The sequence below is a fragment of the Nannospalax galili genome, unplaced genomic scaffold (genome assembly GCF_000622305.1).
Source record: "Nannospalax galili isolate Female #2095 unplaced genomic scaffold, S.galili_v1.0 scaffold334, whole genome shotgun sequence".
In the NCBI taxonomy this organism is placed as follows: Eukaryota; Metazoa; Chordata; class Mammalia; order Rodentia; family Spalacidae; genus Nannospalax; species Nannospalax galili.
The window spans coordinates 1,179,757-1,200,386 of NW_008336888.1; the positions used below are offsets into that span (position 1 = coordinate 1,179,757).

Sequence of the window (20,630 nt, forward strand, 5' to 3'; positions counted from 1 at the left end):
TATTTTATCATGTTTATAATTTTTCTTTTGAATTCCATGTTCTGTGTTATCCCTAGAGGATTCTCATTGTACTCCTGTACAATTATTTTGGCTTTTCATGTTATTATTTTTCCCTGTGACTGTGACATATGGATTTCTTTTGTAGTTTCTGATTCTTGTGTGAGACTCAAGCCTTTCTTTGTTGAGTTTAGGTCTGCTTCTTTTTGTAAACTTTATATTCCTTTGTGGTTTACTTGTTGGGCATGAAAAGCTGGATGGTCTAGGCTTCAGGTTCTCTCTTTTGATTTTATATTGGAGTGGTCAAATTGCTTTCATCTTCAGGAGTTCCCACAGAGGCCAAGTCAGATGAGGATCAGATGGTCTCAGGCTTTCTCCTAAGGTCTGAGTCCCTCCAGAAAAGATTCTGGCCTCAGGAATTTGGGGGGCTGGGCTGGCCTGAGAGCAGGGCCCAGGACAGATGCTGGCCCCAGGAACTGGTGGATGTGCCATCCAGGGATGCAAAGGGAGGTGGGTGAGGGAAGCGGCCCCGAGGGCTCCTGGGGACTACTGGGAGGAATTGGGTTGGTCTGGATGCAAAGGATCAGGAAGCAGTGGGGACTCTGGGCCAAGAGGTCAGCCCAGGGGTCTGGGGCACCAAGACAAGAAATGGGACAGTACCCAGGCTAGGAGGAGAGATGGGGTGGGGGAGCTGGGAGAGTGAATGAGGCTGGGGGAGTCAAAGCGTGGTGGGCACCTCAGGACTCACCCAGGAAAGATGCTGGCACCAGGAAGCTGGTGGGTGTGCCACCCAGGAATGCAAAGGGAGGTAGGGACTGGACCAGGCCCAGAGGACTCCTGGGGACTGCAGGGAGGAATTGGGTTGGTCTGGATGCAAAGGATCAGGAAGCAGTGGGGACTCTGGGCCAAGAGGTCAGTCCAGGGGTCTAGGGCACCAAGACAAGAAATGGACCAGTACCCAGGCTGGGAGGAGAGATGGGGCAGGGGAGGGTGAGTGAGGCCAGGGGAGTCAAGGTACGGTGGGTGCCAAGGGACATACCCAGGAAAGATGCTGATACCAGGAAGCCAGCGGCTGTGCCTCCCAGGGTTGCAAAGGGAGGTGGGGGCAGGACCAGGCCCAGAGGGCTCCTGGGGACCGCAGGGAAGAACTGGGTTGGTCTGGATGCAAAGGATCAGGAAGCAGTGGGGACTCTGGGCCAAGAGGTCAGCCCAGGGGTCTGGGGTGCCAAGACAAGAAATGGGCCAGTACCTAGGCTAGGAGGAGAGATGGGGTGGGGGAGCTGGGAGGGTGAATGAGGCTGGGGGAGTCAAGGCATGGTGGGTGTCCTGGGACTTACCCAGGAAAGATGCTGCAGAAAGCCAGCGGATATGCCCTATCTGTCTGTCTTTTTGAGACAAGGTCTTATTCTGCAGCCCTCCCTAGCTGGCCTGGAATACACTATGTAGCCCAGGCCAACCTCAGACTTATGGTAATCTTCCTCTCTGTACCTCCCCAGTGCTGAGATTACAGGTGTGAGCCACCACACCCAATTTAAATTTTCAGTTTTTTAACAATTTTTTACAATTTTATTTTTTATTTATTTAATGTGTCTAAGTGTTTTGCATGCATGTGTTTAAGTGCCCCATGTACATGCAGTGTCCCAAGAGATCAGAGGTGGGCCTGGTATCCCCTGGAACTGGAGTTAAGGACAGTTGTTAGCTGCCATGTGGGTGCTGGGAATAGAACCTGGGTCCTCTGCAAGAGCCGCCAGTGCTCTTAACCACTGAGCCATCTCTCCAGCCCCTGGAAATTTTTCTTACTTTACTCATATCCATGAGTAGCTGATAAGACTGGAAAGTATTGACTTGGGGATATAATACATCTTTAGTAAGTAGGCAAATGTACAAATATGGACTATGCGAATAATATGAATTTGACTATAACTTTGAAAAGACAAACAGAAGTGCATGTTTTAAGTTACCTGATTTCAAGACTAATTAGAAAGCAAGAAAGAGTAGTCCAGAAACAACTCCATAGGTATGTGGTGGAATGACTTTTAAGAAGGGTGGATCAATGAGGAAAGGATAATGTTTTTAAATAAGTTACAGCAGCAATTGGATTGCTGTATGCTATATATAATATGCATATATATATATGTGTGTGTGTGTGTCTTGCACTTACCACATACCATATAGAAAAATTCCAAGTGGATTTTAAAACTTAAATGTAAGAATAGATACTATTAAATATCCAGGTGAAAATGCAGAAGAAAAATCATGGTGACCTCAGGTTTGGCAAGGATTTCTTAAGACATAAAACAAAAAGCATCAATAAATTTTATCAAAATTAAAACATTTGATCTTTGAATTATACTGGTACTAAAAAGAAAAGGCAAGCTAGACTAGGATAAAATATTTGTAAAAGGGAAAGATAACTCAGTGGTTGAGAGCACTGACTACTCTTGCAGAGGACCCAGGTTTGATTCCCAGCACCCCATATGGCAGCTAACAACTGTTTGTAGCTCCAGTTCCAGGGGGATCCGATGCCCTCTTCTGGCCTCTGTGGGCATTGCATGACATGGATGCACTTATATGCAAGCAGTGTACTCATACACATAAAATAAAAATAATAAAATATTTTTTTAAATTTGCAAAACATATCCAACAAAGGACTTCATAATATATAAAGAATTCTTAAACTCAATAACAAGAAGACAAACAACCCAATAAAAATAGGCAAAAGATTTGAATAGACAGATCAAAGAAGGCATATGACTGGGGATGTAGCTTAATGGAAGAGTGTTTGCCTAGTGTGTGAAAGGTCATGGGTTCAGTCCCCAGCACTGCAAACAAAACAAGGCATATGGATGACGAAGAAACTTGTGAAGGGATGCTTAGCATTATTAGCTGGTAAGAAATATAAATTCAAACCATAATGAATTACCTCCAAGGGCTGGCAAAGTCAGAAACTGGAGCTCTCATATACCACTGGAAGGAATGTGAAGTGTTTTCTCTTTTGGAAATCACTTTAGCAATTTTTTTAACCTAATATGGCCATATTATCCCACTTTTAGGTATCTATCCAAAGAAGTGAAAGTTATGTCCAAAGATTTAATTGCATGTTAAATGTGCATACCTATTTTCCTTATAATAACTGGAAACAATCCACATGTTCGACATCAGGTGAAGGACAACACATTGTGCTCGTGGACACATTGTTCGCAGTAATGAAGAATGAGTTACACAGGCAGCAGCCTGGATGCTTCTCAGAATAACCATGTGGATGAAAGAACTAGATTTTAAAAAGGAATACTTGTTGTATAATTCCATTTATATAGAATTTTAGAAAATGGCACCTAAGCTAGAGGGCAGATTAGTGGTTGCCAGGGGTTGTCAGGAGGGGTGAGGGGGCAGGAGGAGGGATTACAAGACTGAATAGGAACTTTGGTGTGATAACTCTGTTCACTGATTGTAGTGATGATATGTTGATATGCCCTGTTAATCAATGTGTACACTTTTTTTTAAATTGAGATAGGTTGTTAATATATAGCCCAGGCTGGCTCCGTACTCAGGCTCTTTTGGCCTCAGACTCTCAAGTGCAGGGAGGCCTGCAGACTCTCCACACTTGCTTCAAATTGTACTTTGTGTAGTTTATTGTATACCAGGCACCACCTAGTAAAGCTTACCTTTGTAAATCAGGGCAAGGATTCAGAAGGTAAGTGGTACTCAGATGAAATTCTACAAGACAAGAGATTAAGGAAAGAATCTTGGAACTAGACTGGACTCCTTGCCTGGAAAGGCTGGTTTGGGGTACTGAGGGGAATCACAGAAGGAATGTGTGAGTTGGGATAAATAATGGAGCAGCTGGAAACTCAAACTGAGTTCCAACAGAGCCTTTATGTGACTGGAAGAACTGAACACAGATGTCAAGGGCAAAGTTGCAGTTAGTCCTGCATTTTTTAACTGTAGTTGGACTTGGCATTAATGTGTGCTCTGCTTTAGAAAAAGCAAAAACAGTAGTGGTGGGATGATGTAATTTATTCACTCATTCCCTATGATTCTTCTCTATGGGTGGGATAATCTTACTGGGCGTTTCTCTTACATGTATGAGATCTAAGAAACTCCCACAATTTAGCTTCCCTTATGCCCTCCCCACAGCCCCCACACAGAGAGGACATGAAGGCTATAATCAGTTTAAAATTCAGATCAGTTTCTTCAGTTCAGTATGCATTTCCTTTTTTATTTTTCAACGTATATTTTTATTGAATTTTTGTGCTTTTCACACAATACATCTTAATCATATTTAGACCCCCTTCCCCATCTGCACCCTCCCATAGCCCCTACCCCAAGCATTCTTTCATATGTGTTAAGACCTATCAAGTCAAGTTTGTGCACCCAGATGTCCCTCGGAGCAAGTGCATCCACTGGAGTCTTGTCACCCTATCTAAAGTCATTCCCTTAAAGAAGATCAACTTTCCCTCACCCAGAAGTGATCAGCTGCTAATAGTTCCTTGGCTGTGGTTGGGGCCTTCTGCCCATTTCTTCAGTTCTATGTTGGGTTTTTGTCTGATTGAGTGTGCATGGCTCTTATGCATGCTGTCACCATTGCTGTAAAGTTCATATGAGCAAGTTCCCAGAGGCCTGAAGACTCTGTTTCCTTACTGTCATGTACCAACCCTGGCTCTTACAATCTTCCTACCCCCTCTTCCACTCCTGAGGGGAGGTTTAATACAGGAGTCCTATTCAAGGGACACACATTCTGCAGTCTCTTATTCTCTACATTTTGGCCAGTTGTGACCTTCCATGTGCATCATCCTCTGTCTCATGAGGAAGCTTTGCTGGTGAGAGTTGAGTGGTGCATTAGTATTCTCTCTATCCCCTGTTCTGCTATGTTCTGTGAGTCTTAGGTGTGGAGGTTCCATTGTAGATGTGTCACTGAGGACTGGCATCTCTCTCGCACTTATCCTCTGTGTGTGACCAGTTGTGGAATGCTGTAGACAGTCTCCATCTGTTACAAAAAGAAGCTTCTTTGATGAGTGGTGAATGGTATACTTGTCTGTAAATATGAGGATTCATATTTAGCATGTAGTAAGAAATTACATTTGTCTAGAGATAATGACAGAGGTAGAGTTTTCTCTAGAATCTACGACCTCTCCAGCTGTGTGTATTTGGCTATGTTGACAGTGCCACACAGGAGTTCCCTCCCATTGAGAGAGCTTTATAACCAATTAGATATTGATTGCCCACAAGATAAAAGTGCCACTACTGCATGACTGTAGTTTGTTGTGCCAGTCATTGTGGTTATTAGGCTTTAAGGCTGGGGTTGGACCATTGACTGATTTTCTCCCTTAGTAGCTTGCATAGTATCCTCTAGAATTATGACAGCTAGTCTTCTGAGAGGAAACTTCCAGGTCAGTTCTAACTCCATTGCTCCAAGTCCTGTGTCCAAAGTATGTACTGTCTTCAGCAGTAGGGTCTTACCTTCAAGATCTGGGAGGTAATCAAGGGCTGTGGCAATAGCCTGTGTTATTTTAGGAGTCTCTTTGACTACCCTGACCAATGACTCGAAAGGAAGTTTCTCCCATCTGGCACTGTGTTTCTTGTTTAGCTATACACATGCACAGTTTGGGGAACTGCCCCCCCATTTCCTCCCCTTCCTTCCCCCAAATCTCGTGAATGAATAGGAGAATTGAGAGAGAGAGAGACAGAGAGAGAGAGAGACAGAGAGAGAGAGAGAGAGAGAGAGAGAGAAAGAGAGAAGCTGGAGCTTGCCTGAGAGGGTAGGTTTGCTTTCCTTGTGACATTGGGTTTGTCTTGTTTCTTTCTGCAGAGAAGCACAAGACTGATGACTCACATTTACTGTTGAAAGTCTTAAAATCCAGCTGTCAAAATAAGATTAGTGCCTTCAGGCATGATGAAAGGAAGGGGTTGGTCCCCAAAATTATGACTCCAGTTTGACTTGCTTTTGAAGATCCCTAACTCAGGAGTGAGCTTTTTGGGTTAGGGTGGGCAGAGACCCTGGCATTGCCATTTGAGTGCGATCACACTGTAATAAGACATCTCTCTTGTCTCGCTGTGATAAACAATTTCTGCGTCTTGGATTAAATAACAAGAGGAGCTGTTAAAAAGAATAGAGTGACTTGTAAAGGTGTTCATTTGCTTTAACTCTGAATGAGAAATTAAGCTGTCATTGGTGTCAATACCATGTCTTGTGGCTTCTCTAAAATTCTGAAAAGGCCATAAAAACCCTTTGATTAAGCCCTGGATGATGTCAGCCAGGCAACCATGGCCTTTGCCTCACGTTCCCCTCCTCCAACGTAACCAGATGTGTGTTTTCCAAGTTCTTTGGGCTGAGACCAAGCACCAAGATCTGGACCTAAGCGAAGGAAAATGTTTAAATCTAAGGTACAAGTGGGCCTCTGGGGAGACAGGGTGGGTGGATTCAGTTCAGTCTCGGGGGCTTTTAGCTAGCACACCTTACTAATTTTACTTGTAGTTGCAGTCACTAGTTCTCATAAAATTCTCCAGAAACTAAGAGAGACAAACAAATTGTGCTGTCTGCAGCTATGTGCTAATGGTTGCCCCCTGGCGAGGCGTGTCTTGAATTTGGCCAGATCTTTTGTTACAAGCTTCAAAAATGCCTATTTTGCTGGATCAGATCAATTTAGCCAAAAGTACTTTTAAAATACTTTTTGAATCTAATAACTATGTCTGTAGCTTTCCTAAGTACCCAATAAAGTGAAACTATCTTTATTAGAATTGTGACTTGGGCAAATCTTGGTTGGGGTTCACCTCTCTCCATGCTTAAATGGGCCTGTGCCATGTGGACCATCCTGCTTCAAGACTTAAAAAAAAGAGAAGGAACAAGCATTTGTTGAATGCCACTGTGGGTCACATACTTTTCCATCTATACATTATCTCCTTTAATTCTGCAAATAAGGGTTTTCTGCACTTAGTTATGTAATATCTTTATGAAAACTGCATTTTTTAAAGGTTACTTTCTGAAGTCTCAAAAGTCTGCCTCCAAACTCAATATTCTTTCTACCTGCTTGCCTCGCCCCTAGCTTTTCTGAAGAGATGTAACTGCCCTCTTCCAGCGGTGACTCTCTTCATGCTTCTGTTTCTACACCATCACTTCAGGGCTTTGCACAAAGTCATCTTCTCAGCAAAGCCAGTATGACAGTATCTAAAATGGAAGCCTCTCAAACACTTCTGACTCCCCTGCTAAGATGATAATATTGTTGGTGATATGTGATGTGCTGGTAAATGCTTAACAGCCATCTCTCTAGAAGAAAAGGCTCTGGTTTGAAGTGTTGTGCCAGTTTCTCTGGTGTAAACACTCCCATCATGGCCATTGCAAGCTACCAACTTGACTTCGTTGAATGCAGAGTTGGGAAGAAATGTTTATCATCTGTTCTTGTGACTCAGGATGACTTGACTTCAGCATACCTCTGATCCCCCAGCTAGACTCTCAGCTCCGTGGTGGTAGGGACTTTTTTCTTATTTCTTTATTATTCTGCTTTATCCACTATTGTTTTCCCTGCATACTGGAAAAGTTTCCCAAGTGAACAAATAGAATGATTTTTGTCATTCATAATCATTCTTCAATTGACCACATGCCAGGCACCATGCTAGATATTTGGGTGAGAGCACTCATGAGGATATGTCTGCCCATGTGTGGCAGGGGAAAACACTAAAATCATCACTTACAAATTAAGCATTAAATTATAATTGTGGTGAGGACTACAGAGGGAAATAGGAAGGACTTGATTAATGGAAACTGAAGTCCCCTCAGAAGACAGTTTAAGATGTATCCTAAAGTGTGCCTAAGATTTAGGTAGGTGAAAAACAGACAAGGAAGAGGTGTAGACATTTTTGGTTAAAAAGGAAGGAAGGGAGGGAGGGAGGGAGGGAAGGAGAGAGAAAGTAAAGAAAGAGAGAGAGAAAGAAAGAAAGAAAGAAAGAAGAAAGAGAAAGAAAGAAAGAAAGAAAGAAAGAAAGAAAGAAAGAAAGAAAGAAAGAAAGAAGAAAAAAAGACGTGGGGGTTGGAAAGATGGCTCAACAGTTAAGAGCACTTGTGCACTTGCTGGTCTTGCAGAGGACCAGGGTTCAATTCCCAGCACCCACATGGCAGCTAACAACCATCTGTAACTCCAGTTCCAGGAGAATTTGATGCCCTCTTCTGGCCTCCACAGGCATTGCATGACACGCTTGCACTTAACACATTGAATTTTTTTTTTTTTTTATGACATGTGCAGAAGTCCTGAGGCACGAGAAAGTTTGATTTGGAGAATGGAGAGGAGAGTATGGATGCAGCAGGGAAAAAGAAAAGGCATGAGCTAAGACTGGAGAGGTGAGGGGTAATTGTAGGGTATCTGACTCACAGTAGATGCTGTGCACTTCATGCTAGAGCAGTGGGAAGCCATGAAGAGTGTTAAGCAGAGGAGAAATGAGAGCAAATTGCTCTGGTGGGCTGGGATAGGCACCAGAAGACCAGGCTGCAGATTTCCATGATTACTTGAGAGATGATCCTGGCTCCTGTTGGCAGGGGAGGTGAAGAGAAGTAGCCAGGAGAACCAATCAGAGGGGTGCAGAAGAGGGAGGATGCCTATGACTTCCAGGTTTCTGTGACCATCCTTGTTTCCAAGGCAAAATTCTGTTAATCTAAAACTTTATCTTTGCTAAAGGGGAATTAAAGAATATTAAGCCTCCTTCCCAGCTCTCCCATTTCTGCCCAGTAGCATGCATTTGGGAGGCAGGGCTCTGGGCTGGGCAGGAAGGAGATTGTCAAGTCAAACAGCAATGTCCTTTAAGCACCTGTGGTCTGAAAAACATGATCTTGCCACACACCACAGAACACCCACACTTATGAGCGACAGTCCTGTGCCTCACTGAGCTTACAGCCTAGATAAGAGGAATAAGCTAGGAATATTCAACAGGCCTGTGGTTTGTGGCATGGATGTGGGTTTATCTCTCTATCTAACAAGTACTTGTTGAGCAACTCCAATGTGTCAGGCATTCTAATGGGTACCCGAGATGTAGAAGAGAGCATGTGCTCCGTGAGCCCACCCTTGGTGTGTGTGTACGGGGGGGGTGAGTGCATTTTGCTGAGGATGAGGAAAGGCTCAGAGACATGGAGAGTTCTGTTTTCATCTCATTCATCTTCCCAGGACCCTATTTCTGTTGAAGGAAAGGATTTGGGGGACTTTAGGAACACCCTTGTTGGGAAGCAGGGCATCTGAACATTTCCTTCCACCAAGGACACTGTGGACCACCAACTACATGTACTACGACACTGTGAAACTCTGGGGAATCAAATGGAGCAGACAGTTCATGCTCCACTGGGGCAGGCAGACATGTGACCATGCTTTCCAGCACCAGGGGTAAATTTTAAGGGTGGCAGGGACACTTGTCTGTAGTGCCATGGGGCTCAGAGGAAAGAGTCTTAGAGTAGAGCCCTGGAGGAGATGACACTTAGCTGAAGTCACAAGCCATAACTGGGTCACCAGGAAGAAAAGGCAGAAGGCTGTGCCAAGGTAACAGGAACTCTGAAGCCAAGGCCCCTCCTATGCTCCTGACTGGTTTTATCACCCTTCAGTTAAATCCTCCCAGGCTGTGAGGGAGAAAAAGAAATGTTTTTCAAAAGTATGAAGGATCATCCAAAAACATCTGTGCTTCTTTCAAATGGAAGTGACCACTGCCAGGAAAATAACCAAGTTATGTTGTCAGAGCCCAGTCTGTATTTATTCTTTTGTCTCTGTTTAATTAGATTAATCCCTCAATGGTCTCCCTTGAGTCAGTACAGATCACTGGTGGCCATAAATCCCCAACATTCTAAAAACAGTATGAAAAAACAGTCCACGTCAAGCCAACTGGCAAGCTTGCTGTTCATGGGACAATTCTTTGGGAATGCAAGTCATAACCCTTCATAGCCCTGTCACACTTTTCACTTTTGTATGTGTGGCTGGAGAGGGGACAGGAGTGGCAGTCATCACTCTGAGACTTGTATCAAAAAGAAAACTGGGCCTGGGGTCCTAGGTCATAATAGAAGACTGAGCACCTTCCCCTCAGAGGACTGTGGGGATTTTTAATCCACTGGGTTCAGTGACTCTAGCTGGAAGCACTCTGGGGACTCTGAGAGAATTTAACAAACACTGCTCAAATCCCACCCTCAGCCAGTCTGGTTTAATGGAGGGGATGTACGTGTGTGTGTGTGTGTGTGTGTGTGTGTGTGTGTGTGTGTGTGTGTGTGTGTGTGTGTAGGCCAGAGATCAACCTCTGCTGTTGTTGTTTCGTTGGTGGTTTTTTGTTTTTTTTTTTTCTGGGTCTCCCCGTAGCTCCAGCTGGCCTGGAACTCACTAGGTAGACCAGCCTGGCCTTGATCTCCCACAGAGGTTCGCCTGTCTCTGCCTCCTTAGTGTTGGAATTAAAGGTGTGTACCACCATGCCTGGCTTGTTTTGTTTTGTTTTTGAGACAAGAGTCTCTCACTGGAACCTGAGGCTCACCAATTAGGCTAGATGGTCCCAAGGAGCCACCTGTCTGTGCCTCCCCAGTGCTGGGATTACAAGTGTGCACACCACACCTAGCTTTTTATATGGGTGCTGGGGATCTAACACAGGTCCTCACTCGTGCTTGACAAGCACTTCACTGACAGCTATTTCCCTGTCCCCTGCATCAGGATTTTTGAAAGGTCTCCAGAAAGTTCTAACAGGCAGCTGAGGTCAGGCACTGCTGCTTCTGTAGATGGGACCATACTGTTATTCCTCAGACTCTGTGCAGAGTCTGTCCAGAAAGGAATCGGCATTTCCTTGCCACCTGCTCTTGCGCTCCGTCAGCAATAACATGTTTCAAGGTCCTGGTTCATTCCTTTTGAAATGCTGCTTTCAAAAGTGTTCTTTGGTAATATGTTGATTTTCTCCTGTTATTTTAAAAGCTCTTCTTACAAAACTTCAAGTCAGGCACTTGGAGCAGAAGGAAGTATAGAAACTCTTGCCTCCCTGCAGAGATGACTTAGGAAGAGCTGATACCTGGGCTGGGGTTCTACTTCCCAGCTATCAGGACTTTGTACAGGGCACTGCCTACTTGAATAGGGGACCTAGAGTCTAGTAAGGAAGCCATGGTGACTACATTGCTGCATAAACACATATGTAATTAATAGCCTGACACATAGAGGAGGGAAGAGAGCAGGGAGGCACTGACAGCCAGTGGGTGAGGTCAAGAGCTCTGAACAGTTAAGCTTCTCATAGCAAGAGGTGACTTTCCAATCACCCTACATGCAAACCAAAGCCCCTCAGCCTGGAATTCAGGACTCTGCCACTGTTCTCATACAAAGCAATAGTTTTCATTGAGCTGTGCTAGAAGCCTACTAAGGTTCCCAGCATTGACAATATCTGTGACAGATGCTGCCAGACATGTTTTTGGAAAAACAAAGCACAGCTTGAGTGGAATCACTGGTCTTTCCCTTGAGGGTCCCTGTGGCCTGCTGAATGGAGATGATCTGACTCCTCAGCCTGTGTGAGGGCTCTTGGCCAGCTGGTGTCAGTGATCTTTCCCAGCGTCTCCTGCCGCTTCCCAGGGATCCCAGAGCAGAATCCGGCTACCAGGCATGTTCTGCATCCACGTTTGCTTACACTATTCCTTCAGTCTTTCTCTACGCTCCTGCCCCTTCCCTGCCAGCCTTTTCTTGCCTGGCAGCAGTGCATCCCAGATCTGCACTCCCATAGTGTCATGAGCGTCTCTTTTGGGCATTTCATTGTTTTCCCCTGTGTATTATTTAGGTTACACTGATAGCTGCTCTGGCTTTCAGACCTTAAGTGGGGCCAGTTTGCTCTGCCTCAGGGCCTCTCCATTCACTGTTGCTTCAGCCAGAATCACATTAGCACCACGTTTCTGACACTCAAGTCGCAGGACAGCAAGATCCTTTCCTGAGTTTTCTTCTCTGCTCTGTTCCCAGTGCGTCGGACATCGAAAATGTTCCGTATGTTTACTGAATGAATGAATGAATGAATGAATGACTAGCCTATGAGTCAGACATTTCTTTTTTGGCCTAGGTTTATGACTCTCATCAATTTTGTCCTTCTCTGATTATTCACTGTGAGTTTTGCACCAGCTGAAGTTTTTCTTCTTTTTTTCTTGATCATTAATGTTTTCCTTAGATCTAAATCCATTGGAAATCCACACTGAAAGTCCGACTTATAGTCCCCAAGTGCAGTTCTAAAGCACAGACTGCTAGTGAGAGGCAAAGGAACTCCTTTTGTTTTTCATCTAGTTTATTGATTTGAGAGTGAAAATAATTCTTTTAGGATTTTGAAATAAGAAAAGAATCATTTGTGGAATCTCAGACCTGAGCATTTTAAAATGTGATAATATAGTTTTTATTTTTATCTTTTATTTTTTTGGTCTTTTTGAGACAGGGTCTCCCAGTAGCCCCAGCTGTCCTGGAACTCACTGTGTAGACGAGACTGGCCTTGAACTCACAGAGATCTGCCTGCCTCTGCCTTCTGAGTGCTGAGATTAAAGGCATGCGCCACCACGCCCAGCTTAGTTTTTATTTTTAAGATGTGTTCAGTTCATTGACTAGAGATACTGAATCAGGTCAGTTTTTATCTTTTCATCAATTTAATGTACTTATCTAACAGCATGATACAAAACTCAAAGACCAATGAGGTGATGTTATTTCTTTGTGTGTATGTGTTGTTGTGTGAATGCTCATGTGTGCAGATGTGTGCCTACAGATGTGTATTCATGCATATGGCAATCAGAGGACCACTTTGGTTGTCATTCCTCAGGCACCTTGTACCTTTTGATTGAGATAAGGTCTGTCATTGGCCTGTATCGTCACTAAGTAGACAAGGCTAGCTAGCCAGTAAGCGCCAGGTATTCTGTCTCCGTCTCCCATCTTGCTGCTGGGATTACAAGTGTGTGCCACTACTTGACAACCCCCCCCAATTTAATGTACTTTATCATATATATAATAAGGCCGGTAGAGTCTAATTTGTGTCCCCAACTCTCCTTCAGTGTGAGTCCATCCACTGGAACCTGGTTAACCTACTAAGAGTCATATCCTTGAAAGAGACTGACTCTCTCCCTCCCAGCAGCCATCGGTTTCCAATAGTTCCTTAGGTGGGGTTGAAGTTTCTTATCCACTTCCCCACATCTATACTGGGATTTTGTCTGGTTTGAACTTGCATGGGACTTACTGTGAATTCATATGAGCAACCGCCCAGCTGTCTGGAAAGTCCTGTTTCCTTGTGGTCATCCACAACCTTTGGCTTTTACAGTCTTTCTACCCCATTTCCACAATGATCTTTGAGCCTTGGGAGACAGAAGTTGAAAGGTGAACTATTCAGAGATAGGCATTCTGCAACTTCTTGTTCTCTGCACATTGACCAGTTGTGGGTTTCTGTGTTAATCACCATCTGCTGCATCAGGAACCTTCTCTGGTGAGAACTGAGAGATGCATTAATCTATGGGTATAGTAATAAGTCATTAGGAGCCTGTTTAATACTATAACTATTTAGTAGAAAACTAGTATTAGGCTTTCTCCTATGACCTGTGACCTGTCTAGCCACATGTTCCTAAGCCTGATATCCATGTCAGGTGTCGGCTCCATCTTAGGAAGCAGACCTTAAATCCAATTAGAAAGTGGTTGATACTCCGATAATATTTGTGCTACTACTGCACCAGTGGGCATAACTTGCCAGGGCAGTTGTAGTTCACAGCTGGGTAAGGTTGATGATTTTTTTTCCTTCTGGTACCATACATTGTGTCTTCTAGCACTATGAACAGTAACTAGTAGAGATGAGACTCTAATGTCAGCACCAGCTTGAGTTCTCCTTGTTTGTTCTATAGCTCATGTATGTAGTGTCTTCAGCAATAGAGTCTTACTGTCAAGTTTTGGTGGGCATCCAAGAGCAGGTGCAATTGCAGTGGCCAGTATTGTTTGAGGGTCTATGGGACCCCTTGGACAACAGCTTCAAAAGAGGGAGTCCATTCCTGGCATTGAGGTTTTATTAGTCTATAGTGTCTAGTAAGGGAGATGTCCTCCTGATAGTGACATCTTTTACCCAAAGAAGCTTTCTTTAGTATATTCAGTCCTTTAATCTGTCTGATTTTCTCTAGTTTTGATGGTAAGGTCTCAAGTAGAGCTAGCTGTTATGCAACACCCAAGCAGTCCCCTTGCTGGAAATAGTGCCATCATGTCTATCTGTCTGTGCCAAGGAGAGGCTGAGTCAGTGGTGCGTTGGAGATGCCTTTAAGCTTTCCATCCTCTGACATCTTCTTACTTCTGTGGCAGCACACGCATGCCTGTGTATTTGTCCCAACACTGTGTGTGAATAACTAGCCAGGCTCAGCACTCCGTGGATCTGTGATGCATATTTAACCCAAATAAGACCACAATTAGCTATGCGTTCATTTCTCCCTGGTAATCTTTCTTACCTCCTATGACCACTCTTGCCTTCTCCATTTTCCTCACTTGTGGCTAAGATGAATGAGAAGAGCACAGAAAGGATTTCAAAGACCCTTTCCTTTGTCACATGGGAAGAGGAACCTGGGAATTAGGGGCTGTTCTTAGACTTGCCAGAATTCCAGTGGAGTAGCAAGTCCTTAGCTCCCTTGGCTGCCTCTCTGCAGAATGTCAAAGACAGTGCAAAGAAACTTTGGTGTAGCTGCTGAAATTGTGATTACTTAAGAGCAATAGTGCTTGATGGGTATAAATATAGATGCTTGCTAACTCTTGTGAACACTCAAAACACTTTCCAAGCAGTTTTTTCGATACGAAACTGATATTAATTAAAATTTAGTGAATTTGATAAAGGTGAGGAATAATTTCAACTTTGAAAATGTTTTTATGTACACCAAAAACTCACCAAAATGTCAGCAGTGGTTACCTCTGGATTGGTAAGATTACTAGGTGGATTTTCCTTTTATGTATTCCCCATAAAATTTCTACAGTGATTATATATTAATTTTTTAAAATAAATAATTTATTGAGAATTTCATATGTGCATATAAGGTGTTTTGATCAAATCCATGCCCACTCCCTCCCCTCCAACTCCTCCCATTTCTCCCCATCACTTTTTTCTGATAACTTCATGTACTCTTTCTTCTTTGATCTATTTTTTTTTATGGGGGTTTTGGCTGCTCTAACATTCCCCCTCTGAGGAAGTAACCCTAAAATCTTTTAAGGATTAGATAAAAGCTCCCAAATAGTTTCAACATTTTTGGCCTTTGGAATGGAGTAGGTTGTTGCTAAGAGGCCCAAGGACATTGTGAGTTTTAGCCAAGAAACTGGCTACTTTTCTTTGGGGTCTTTTTACCCTAACTGCCTAGCCAATTCCTACCTCCTATTCTTATCACACCATCCCCTGAAGAGGTTACCCAAATTGCCAATAGGGAATAGGGATGCAGACCACTCTGGCTTCTTCCATACTGAACAGGGACACAGGGCAAGGCAATTGGAGTACCCCTTCAGTGGGTCAATCTAAAAGACTCCCAAATTGCATAGCTCTTATCTCAAGGAGGAAAAGAAAGTCTTTGAATCATGAATAGGGGATGTGAGGAGAAGTAAAGACAAGAGTAATTAGCATCACAAGTTCTAGGCAGGGAACTAGAAGAAAGTCAGCAGGACAATTTTAAATGTTCATATGAGAATTCCATTGGAATTTCTTGACAAGGGCTTCCAAAAGCATCCCTCTATTGGATTCTTCCTCATTTTTCTTTTGTCTTTCGAGGCTGGATTAGTTGGCTGGGAAGAGTAGCTGGATACTCAAGTGAGGGTCGAGTGAACTCTGCTTGGCACTCCTTTAATGAATGAGCACAACCGTCAACAAACACAATTGTGACTATGTTTAGTGATCAGGCTCAGTTGAAGTTGTGATGATGGTAGTTATTTCATGCAGAAGGGACTGCTGTATAGCATCATCTTATTAAAAGGACCAGGAATTTAAAAGGATTTGTTTCTAGGACCCACATATGAGGGAGAACATATGTCTTTTATTGTTCTGAGTCTGTGTTACTTCACTTAGTATAACAGCTTCTAGATCCATCCACTTACCTGCAAATTTCATTATTTCATCTTTCTTTTCTACTCAATAGAACTCCGTTATTATATAAATTTACCACATTTTTGTTAACCATTCATTAGTTGAGGGACACTTAAGTTGCTTTCATCTCTTACCTATTGTGAAAAGAGCAGCAATAGACTTAAGCCTAATGTCTGGGAAGTGTAATCCCTTGAACTCTTAAAGAAATATACTGATGACTTTACTCTGGTTATACTTTCCTTTTGGTTGTTTAAGACCATACAGTTGGCCCAAATAAATCAATTTATTTTTACACTTAAGGTCATTTGAGGATCTATTCCTCAGGGGTCACATGGGTTTGGGAGGAGATCCTGGCTCCTTTCTTTTACCAGCTCCATCTATGTGAAGGTAAGTCAAAAGTCCTGTTCGACCATGGCTGGCTTCACTTGGAAGCATGAATGACATATTTCCTCTGAGTTGACCCTCCTCTTTGTAGACTGGACACTGGTTCAAGTCCATCTTGTGGGGTCTCCATGGCCTCCCTGAACAAGAGGACAGGTGACACACCACAGTTACAGGACATTTTGAGAGATGCTCATAGTCCCCTGGACCTTAGTCAACCCTGGAGGGCAAGGAGAAAAACTGTCCTTTAAGTCCCTCTGACCACATTAGGCCTCAAACTGTGGTTGTTAAACATCCAATAAGTTAGTTCCACCAGTCTGGTACTTTTAATTATCATGTGCTATGTAGATAAGGCTTGGATAAAAAACCAAATATTCTCAGATAAACTTTGACTAGATATATATTTTGTTCCTTAAACTAGTTGGCTAAACTATGACCATAGAAATTTTAAGATTATGTGTGTATTATTTTTTCTCATCCTTTATATATCATAACAAACCTAAACAGACCTTCATCGCTTCCTTAGGCTTTCTCATTTTTTCTATTTTGGGAAATGTCTCCAGTCCCATATCCTTTTAACATCTTTTACATTCTCATTTTCTTTTTTTAAAAAAAAATATGAAACATAATAGCATTAACAAATAAATTTTCCATCTGTTGTGAGACTTCTTTTCCTTGGGATGTTAAGCAATGCTTATTCCCTTTCAGGGTTCTAGTGTTGAGCCAATGTTTGATTAAAGTTTTACTAGGGAACCAATGAACTTATTGAGCTTACTTACAAGATAACTGAAGGGTTGCTGAGGTGTATGTATGACCTGAGGGTATGCACACTGGAAAGCTTTTACCCAGCATGAGTCATGCCTTCTTTTCCTAGTCTTCCCCAGATTGTATACTTTAGCCCTTCCTAAATCCAGGAAACCATGTGTGATTAGGGCCAAATTACATACAGTTGGTTGGGAAGAGTGGCTGGATAACCCTGCTTGACAACCTGAATGAGCACCACCATCAACAAGCCCAATTGTGAGGATGTTTAGCGATCAGGCTCAGCTGAAGTCATGATGATGGTAGTTATTTCATGCAGAAGGGACTATTGTACAGCATCATCTTATTAAAAGGACCTGGAATTTAAAAGGATTTGGTGCTAGGATCCATATATAAGGGAGAACATACGTTGTTTGTTTTTCTGAGTCTATGTTACTTCTCTTAGTATAACAGTTTCTAGATCCATCCATTTACCTGCAAACTTACTGCTGAGTAGAACTCCATTGTGTGACTGTACCATATTTTCGTTAACCACTCATCAGTTGAGGGTCACTTAAGTTGCTTCCATCTCTTACCTATTGTGAAAAAAAGCAGCAACAAACATGGTTGTACAAGTGTCTCTACAATAGGATGAGTCCTTTAGCTGTTTTCCATAGAGGTTGCATGAGTTTGCAATCCACCAGCAGTGAATTGGCATTCCCCTTTCTCCACATCCACCCCAGCATTTGGTATCATTTGTTCTCTTGATTCTAGTCAGTCTGATTGGGGTAAGATGATACTTTAGGGTGATTTTAATTTGCATTTCCCTAGTTACTAATGATGTTGAACACTTTTTGAGATGTTTCTTAGCAACTTTATTTCTTCATTTGAAAACTCTCTGTTTAGAGAGCGTTTAGCCCATCTTTTAGTCATTCTTGGTTTCTCGTTTCTTTGTTTTTTGAGTTCTTTATATATTCTGGATGTAAAACCTCTGTCAGATGTGTCACTGGTGAAGATTTTTTCCCATTCTGTGGGTTTTCTCTTCACTCTTTTGTTTCTTTTGCTGTACAGAAGCTTTTTAGTTTAATGAAGTCCCATTTGTTGATTGTTGACCTTAATTCCTGAGCAAGTGCTGTCTCATTTAGAAAATCCTTTCCTACACCTTATATCTTGTAACTTACTGCTAATATTTTCTTCTAATAGTTTCAGGGTTTCCAGTTTCACATTGAGGTCTTTGATCCATTTGGAGTTGACTTTTGTGCAAGGCGAAAGATAAGGATCTAGTTTCATTCTTCTACAGGTGGAGATCCAGTTTTGCCAGTGCCATTTGTTGAAGATGATGTCTTTCCTCCATTATGTGTTCTTGGTACCTTTGTCAAATATCAGCTGGCTGAAATTGCGTGTACTCGGGTTTGGATCTTCAATGATGTTCCATTGATCTATGTGTCTATTTTTGTACCAGTACCATGCTGTTTGTAAGACTATGGCTCTGTAGTATACTTTGAGATCTGGTATAGTAATCCCCCCAGCATTGCTCTTTGTCCTCAGGGTTGCTTTGGCTATCCGGGGTCTTTTGTGCTTCTGTATGAATTTAAATTTTTCTAATTCTGTGAAGTATGTCATGGGGATTTTGATTGGGATTGCATTGAATCTATATATTGCTTTTGGTAGGATGGTCATTTTCACAATATTAATTCTTCCAATCCTCTCATCTCGTGGTGTCTTCCTCAATCTCTTTCTTTAATAATTTAAAAATTGCATTGTAGAGATCTTTGGTGTCTTTGGTCAGATTTTTTATTTTTTATTTTTATTTTTTTGCAGCTTTGGTCAAGATATTTTTATTTTTATTTTTATTTTTGTAGCTATTGTGAATGGGAGCATTTCCCTATATTCTTTCTCCAATTGCTTGTTATTGGTATGTAGAAAGGCTACTGATTTTTGTAGATTGATTTTATAACCTGCCACTATACTGAAAGTGTTGATCAGTTCTAGGCGTTTTCTGGTGGAATTTTGGGATCTCTTAGGTATGGTATCATATCATCTGCAAAAAGTGACAGTTTGACCTCTTCTTTTCCATTTAGTACTCCTTTAATTTCCTTCTCCTGTCTTATTGCTCTAGCAAGAGTTTCAAGCACTATGTTGAAAAGGAGTGGAGATAGTGGAGATCTTTGTCTGGTTCCTGATTTTAATGGGAATGCTTCCAGTTTTTCTTTTCCAATTAGTACTCCTTTAATTTCCTTCTCTTGTCTTATTGCTCTAGCAAGAGTTTCAAGCACTATGTTGAAAAGGAGTGGAGATAGTGGACATCCTTGTCTGGTTCCTGATTTTATGAGAATCCTTCCAGTTTTTCTATATCTAGAATGATGTTGGCTGTGGATTTGTTGTGTATTGGTTGCCGTCATTTTGATTGCTGTTTGTGTTCTCTGTCTAATTTTGTGTTTCCTCGATTATACCTTTATTTATTTTCTTTCATTGCCCCTGGGGTATAATTGTTTCTCCACTCTCTGTATTGCTTCAAGTATTCTTTGAAGGGCTGGTTTTGTGGACATGTATTCTTTCAGGCTTTTCGTATCATGGAAGATTTTTCTTTCCCCCTCAACTATAATAGACACTTTTGCTGGATAAAGTATTCTGGGCTGACTCTATTGCCATGTAGAACTGGAATACCTTGGCCCAGGCTCTTCTGGTTTTCATAGTTTGCATTGATAAGTCAGCTGTAATTCTGATGGACTTTCCTTTGTATGTGACTTGTTTTTTTTCTTTGGCTGCTTTCAGTATTCTCTCTTTGTTCTGTACATTTAGTGTTTTTACTATGACTGTCATGGGGAATTTCTTTTTTGATCCTATTTGGTGTTCTATGTGCTTCCTATATTTGTATGTGGATGTCTTTCCTTAATTTTGGGAAATTCTCTTCTACAATCCTGTTTAAGATCTGGCCAACACCTTAACCTGAAATTCTTCTCCTTCCTCTATGCCTCTGATCTGTAGATTTGGTCTTTTCATGGTGTCCCACATCTCTTGCATATTCCATTCCTCTGTTTTTTTTTTAAAAATTTTCCATAGTCTTTGCTTGAGTGGTCCAAACTTTATTCTCCAGTGTTGATATTCTGTTTTCCATTTCATTCATTCTAGCCCTGAGACTTTCCCCTGTCGTTTCAAGTTGGCTTATTGAGTTTTGTACTTCCTTCTTCATTTCTGCCTGAGTTTTCTTCAATGTTTCTAGCTCTTTTGTGAATTCATTCAGAAGTTTACCCCTGTCTTCTTTTAGCTCTTTGATTTGTTTGTTCTGGTGGTCTTTAAATTCATTAAATTCCTTGATCATCTTTATGATTGTTCTTTTAAATTCAGTGTCTTGGGTTATCTCTAGGGGTTCTCCTTGTAGAACTCTTCTACAGGATTGGTGGAGTTTGGTGGGGACATAGTGTCTTGGCTTTCCATTTTATTATTATTTCATTATGATCTTGGGATGTGAATTTCTTTTGTTG

The 20,630-nt window shown here is 42.2% G+C and overlaps 1 protein-coding gene across 6 annotated transcripts in view; it reads left to right on the forward strand.

Annotated features, from left to right (window-relative positions):
- The window catches only part of Matn2 (matrilin 2), a 193,950-nt gene that overhangs the window by 94,115 nt on the left and 79,205 nt on the right, over positions 1 to 20,630 (forward strand). The window lies entirely within an intron of this gene.